We start from the raw sequence: 6,182 nt of genomic DNA, 5'->3' as shown, positions 1-6,182 counted from the left end.
TGTTCAAAGTCATCATCACAGCTCTTTTGACATTTCAATTATGACTCTACAGAATCCAGTCCTGTTGAGAACAATGTGACTGATGCTCTCCTTGGTTCTTTGCTCTCTTTCTCATAGATTTGCCGAGGTTTGGACCTTTCCTCCAGATGGTTGCAACAAACCTGAGGAACAGGCCTCTAAGAGATGTGGACACTCAGGTCTTGTCTGTGTTCATATACAGCTTGTACCATGAGCTGCTCATAGGGTCAAAGGAGTACCCAGTGAACGTCATCCACAGCTTCTTCAGAGCTGACCTGATGACCACACCCTTTGGCCGCCTGATCCATCGGGAGAACAGACCGTCTCCTTTGTTGGAGGCACCAGCTGGTGTGATGGTTCCTCCTCCAGGCTCAAACCCTCCTCCTCCAAGCATACAGATGCCATATCATCCTGAGGAGTTGGACCACCTCACGCTGATACCTGACAGAGACAACATCTGTACCATGATCATCTATGACAGACAGATCACCAGAGTGATCTCCACTGTGTCCAGCTGTGACGGCACTGTGCTGCGCAACCGCTGGAGAGTGAGTGTCTACAGTGAAGACGGTCACTGTCTCATGTCGGTTCTCTGTTTTTTTCTTAGAAAGTCGACGAGGTTCTCACGGGCTCCCAGACAGGAGAAGAGGTGGTGTCTGGAGGACGAGAGCGGCAGCAGCAGCCAGGCTCCTCCAAGGAAAAGGCTGAGAGTGTGATGGATATTTTTCCTCCTGCAGCTTTTGGTCCAGCCTAAGAGGATTCAGCCCTTGGACTTGTACCTGGATCCATGGACTCAGGCTCCATCAGAAGAACCTGAGGGTTTCCTCTTGTATATTTGTAAATAGTTTGTTTCATTGAAATGGGGCCACACAGGTCAGTGATTTTGGTGCATCTTGCACATTTCTTGATTTCTTGGCGCTGACCTGTGTGTCAAACATTTTGACAACACCGAGGGAGCTTTCTGGAGCCGTGACTTTTACAGAGCAGCTGAAGAGGAACGGAAGCATGTGGTCGCTCTTGTTTTGTTTCAGCATGTGGAAAGCTGCATTATTGTGACCTAAGAGGGCTGGTCTTTGCGTCTGGCAGGACTAACACTGCCCCTTGGTCTTCCACATGGACCCATGATGCTCCATTCTTTTGTACATATGTAGATAGTTTATTTCATCATGGAGGTGGAACACAGGGCAGTGGTTTTGGTGCATCTTTTGCACATTTCTTGATTTCTTGGTGCTGGCCTGTGTGTCCGACATGGTGACAACTTTGAGGGAGCTTTTGGGAGCTGAAATGGGGTTTAACAAACTGGACTGACCGCAAGCATCATCAGCCTCACATTTCACTTGGAGAAGGAAGGAGTTAAAGGATTTAGGACCAAAAGGAAAGCCAACATCACCACTGATCGAGAGAGGACAACAGAGAAGACGAGGAAGAAGAAGAAGGAGGGAAATACATGAAGAGAAGAAAGGAAGCCAGTGAAGATGTTTATTCCTTCATCACTTCTCAGCCAAAGAAGCAGACCAGCCAGCAGGAAAAGAAGATAGAAGAGAAGAGGAGACGCTTTGCACTAAGAACTTTATCCTTTATTATCTATAGCTACACAAATATACACACAAACATTCATTTTATAGATCAGAATTTTAGAAATGATCCTTTTTTCTTGTTCTTACTCGTATTTGATTTGTCTTTCAGGAAAAGAAGAGGAGACCAGATGAGACGGGAGATGACAGCAGGAGGAAGAGACCATTGGAGGACCGGATAAAAGAGCAGAGGATTCAAACCAGGATAGACCAGGATGGACCAGACCAGGACAAACCAGGGAAGGATAGACCAGGCCAGCACAGACCAAGAGAGACCAGACCAGGACAAACCAGGGAAGGATAGACCAGGCCAGCATAGACCAAGAGAGACCAGACCAGGACAAACCAGGGAAGGATAGACCAGGCCAGCATAGACAAAGAGAGACCAGACCAGGACAAACCAGGGAAGGATAGACCAGGCCAGCATAGACAAAGAGAGACCAGACCAGGCCGGGACAGATCAGGACAGGATGGCATACAATGTAACCTTTCTTCAAAAAAAAAGATAAGCACTCATTAACATGTTTTTTATTAGATGTAAAATCCTGATCAGAGTTCTTCATTTGAAATTATTTGCACTTAATTATTAACTTTTTCCACACTGTTTTTTCTTTTCCAGAGGAGACAACACCCTCTTTTAAAAGTTGAGTATAAATGATTATTTTCATTTTTATCTTTATAGATGTTGTTTTTCCTGGCTGCTGAGGATGTTTGTTCCCTTTTAATCTGTTGTCCATCATTTGTCTTTCAGAGAGAGGAAAGAAAAGGACAGAAAGAAGAAACAAGACCTGACCTCAGGGATGGAGCCAGACAGCAATTGTTAAGATCCACGTTAAAAAAGGTGAGGTGTTTAAGGTTTATTTTCACAGAATATTTTAACTAATCAGTTGTTTGTCTTGAATCATGACTTTTATTCCACCTCTGTCTTTATTTTCAGTGAAGAGTCTCCTTCATCTGCTGCAGCCGGGCCATCAGAGACAGTTTACTGTCCTGAAGAAAAAGTATGTTTTTTTACACCCTGTTTTTGTCTTTTTAGTTTACAACAAACATATTAACTTTACTTTATCAGTCAAAGCCACACTTCTCATCCCACCACTCAAACACACACCAGCATTTTCTTACAGAAAAACTCACACATCACATCAAAACTTTTCCTCTCAATAGCAGAAAACTAAACTACCTGTTCTTCTCCTTTCACCATTACTTCTCTTTTGCTTTCCTCCTCCCACCCACTTTCCTTCTTTGTCCCTCGCTATTTTTTTCTTTCTCTTTCTTTTCATCTCTTTGTCTTTCTTTAATTGATAATTATAACCTTTTTGCACATGCTTTGTCTTTGTTTTGATGTCTGTATTCATTTAAAACTAATCTAGTTAAAGTAATTGTGTTTGTCCTTCAACATTTTATGATGGTATGCTCTGTTGCTCTGTTTTGTGTTGTATAGCACTTATGTCACCTGTTTCATTTCACACTTTGCCTAATAAAAAAATATAAAATAAGAAAGCATGGATTTCTGCTGAATTGTAATAAGTAGAGCTAAATTACAGAGGGTGAACAGCTGATGTGATGTGACTGATGAGGAGCTCGACAATCAAAGAGCAGCAAACACACAGCTGTCTACAGCTACAACTTTACATGAATTAATAAGAAAATATTGAAAAGTCTGAAGGATCAGAAGAAGTAAGGAGGAAAAATTCATGAATGAAACGGATGATTGGTTTTAAATGAAAATATGTCTAAGAAACTGGGAACAAGAGACAGAAAGTAGAAGGGGGTCTGTTCTTTGAAAAGGAAAAATAATCTTACTGAAACAGTCATAACTAATATGACAACAGTCATTACTGGATGGTTTAAAGCTCCTTCAATAAAGTGGTGTAAGAAAAAGATGTGCAAAGTGTCTGATGGCTGGGCTTCCTGTCCAAACTGAAGTAGTGTAGGTGTAAGTATTTAATCTGATCAGAATGGAAATCTGTCAGTTAATCAATAAATTTGGGTATGCTTGAATAAAACAATGTCCTTTGAATCCTGAGTTTATTTGTGATGTGGGTATCTGTAAACATTTAAACCAAATATTGAAAGAAGAGGAAGAGCAGAAGAAGAGCAGAAGAGGAACTGATGGGTATTTGTAACACTTCAGGTTCAACAGCACCACCATGTGGCCACTAATAGAACACATGACTCCTTCACCCTTAGGGAAAATTCAAGCAATTACACTGAGTGATGGAGTGCAGGCTATACACAGTAAATCCACTTATTTTGGAGTCTTCATAGGTTATACCCACGTCTAAATCTCATCTGATTCACATGACTCATTGGCATACTGCATTTTTGTTCTGGGATGAGGACCAACAGAGTCTAGGGAGGGTCATACTTTACAGTGCTTAAGTGTTTATTGTCTTCCCCTCTCTATAGATATTGTAACATTTTTAGATCTGTATTAAACTGCCAAAGACCAATCAACTAGTGAACATTCTCCTAATTTCCATTACACTTCTGGTCGCGTAAGTCACCTCTGTATCTACAGCTGATCAGACAGAGGAAGAGAGAGAAAGTTGAGAAAGGGAGATGTCTCGCATTAAATATGAACATCTCCTGTTAGTGTTAACAGTTTTTATACAGGTGATGCTGGGAATATTATTCTGCACTCTATAGATTTGGTATCATTAGGCATCCATAACAACCTTCCTCACAGATCAGCTGTTGCAGCCAAATGTTGAGTGACACATTTCAAATAGTAAATTGTGTTATGCCTGAAATGTATGGCTAAATAGTAGTAATATAAAATCAGGTGCTTGGAAAGAGGAACTAGGAATAAGAGCATCTGTGGGTATGAAGAGAGCAGCAGTGTTAATCTAAAGCGGTATTTACACATAAGAAAAAAGTGTAAGAGAAGAACTATTTATGATATGTCAAAACTATGTTAACAATCTCCAAATATTCCTGTGTGAATAGGAAATAATGTCCTAGTCCTACTGGACTGGTTTTAGCTAAGGACCTTGTAATGTAATAATCTCACAGGAAGTCTGTGACTGTTTTTCTGTTATTGTCACTGCTGTTACTGTCACTTTGTAACTGTCATTAGTGTTACTGTTGCTGGTGTTACTGTCACTGGTGTGACTGTCACTGGTGTTACTGTCACTGGTGCTACTGTCGCTGATGATACTGTCATTGGTGTTACTGTCACTGGTGTGACTGTCACTGGTGTTACTGTCACTGGTGCTACTGTCACTTTTGTCACTGTCACTGGTGTTACTGTCACTGGTGATACTGTCACTGGTGTTACTGTCACTGGTGTAACCGTCACTGGTGTAACCGTCAGTGGTGATACTGTCACTGGTGTTACTGTCACTGGTGTTACTTTCGCTGGTGATACTGTCAGTGGTGTTACTGTTGCTGGTGTTACTGTCACTGGTGTAACTGTCACTGGTGTTACTGTCATTGGTTTACTGTCACTGGCGTTACTGTCACTGGTGTTACTGTCACTGGTGTAACTGTCACTGGTGTAACTGTCAGTGGTGATACTGTCACTGGTGTTACTGTCATTGGTTTACTGTCACTGGTGTAACTGTCACTGGTGTTACTGTCACTGGTGTTACTGTCACTGGTGTAACTGTCACTGGTGTAACTGTAACTGGCGTAACTGTCACTGGCGTAACTGTCACTGGTGTTACTGTCATTGGTGTTACTGTCACTGGTGTAACTGTCACTGGTGTAACTGTCACTGGTGTTACTGTCATTGGTGTTACTGTCACTGGTGTAACTGTCACTGGTGTAACTGTCATTGGTGTTACTGTCACTGGCGTTACTGTCACTGGTGATACTGTCACTGGTGTAACTGTCACTGGTGGTACTGTAACTGGTGTAACTGTCACTGGTGTAACTGTCACTGGTGTTACTGTCACTGGTGCAACTGTCACTGGTGTTACTGTCACTGGTGTAACTGTCACTGGTGTAACTGTCACTGGTGTAACTGTCACTGGTGATACTGTCACTGGTGTAACTGTCTCTGGTGGTACTGTAACTGGCGTAACTGTCACTGGCGTAACTGTCACTGGTGATACTGTCACTGGTGTAACTGTCTCTGGTGGTACTGTAACTGGCGTAACTGTCACTGGTGTAACTGTCACTGGTGTTACTGTCATTGGTGTTACTGTCACTGGTGTAACTGTCACTGGCGTTACTGTCACTGGTGATACTGTCACTGGTGTAACTCACTGGTGGTACTGTAACTGGCGTAACTGTCACTGGTGTAACTGTCACTGGTAATACTGTCACTGGTGTAACTGTAACCTGCGTAACTGTCACTGGTGTAACTGTCACTGGTGTTACTGTCACTGGTGGTACTGTAACTGGTGTAACTGTCACTGGTGTAACTGTAACTGGTGGTACTGTAACTGGTGTAACTGTCACTGGTGTAACTGTAACTGGCATAACTGTCACTGGTGTAACTGTCACTGGTGGCACTGTAACTGGTGTAACTGTCAATGGTGGTACTGTCACTGGTGTTACTGTCACTGGTGGTACTGTAACTGGTGTAACTGTCACTGGTGTAACTGTAACTGGCATAACTGTCACTGGTGTAACTGTCACTGG

General features: G+C 42.4%; 1 long non-coding RNA gene across 1 annotated transcript; it reads left to right on the top strand.

Annotated features, from left to right (window-relative positions):
• The first annotated feature begins 1,787 nt into the window (after positions 1-1,787).
• On the top strand, positions 1,788-3,034 carry LOC121510448. The gene is made up of 3 exons (XR_005991944.1): positions 1,788-2,235; positions 2,344-2,433; positions 2,530-3,034. It is a non-coding gene; the product is annotated as an uncharacterized LOC121510448 (long non-coding RNA).
• Positions 3,035-6,182: the final 3,148 nt, after the last annotated feature.

This window comes from Cheilinus undulatus, linkage group 5 (genome assembly GCF_018320785.1).
Source record: "Cheilinus undulatus linkage group 5, ASM1832078v1, whole genome shotgun sequence".
In the NCBI taxonomy this organism is placed as follows: domain Eukaryota; kingdom Metazoa; phylum Chordata; class Actinopteri; order Labriformes; family Labridae; genus Cheilinus; species Cheilinus undulatus.
The sequence above is the reverse complement of the archived record's forward strand: the minus strand, read 5'-3'. Positions and strand labels throughout refer to the sequence as shown.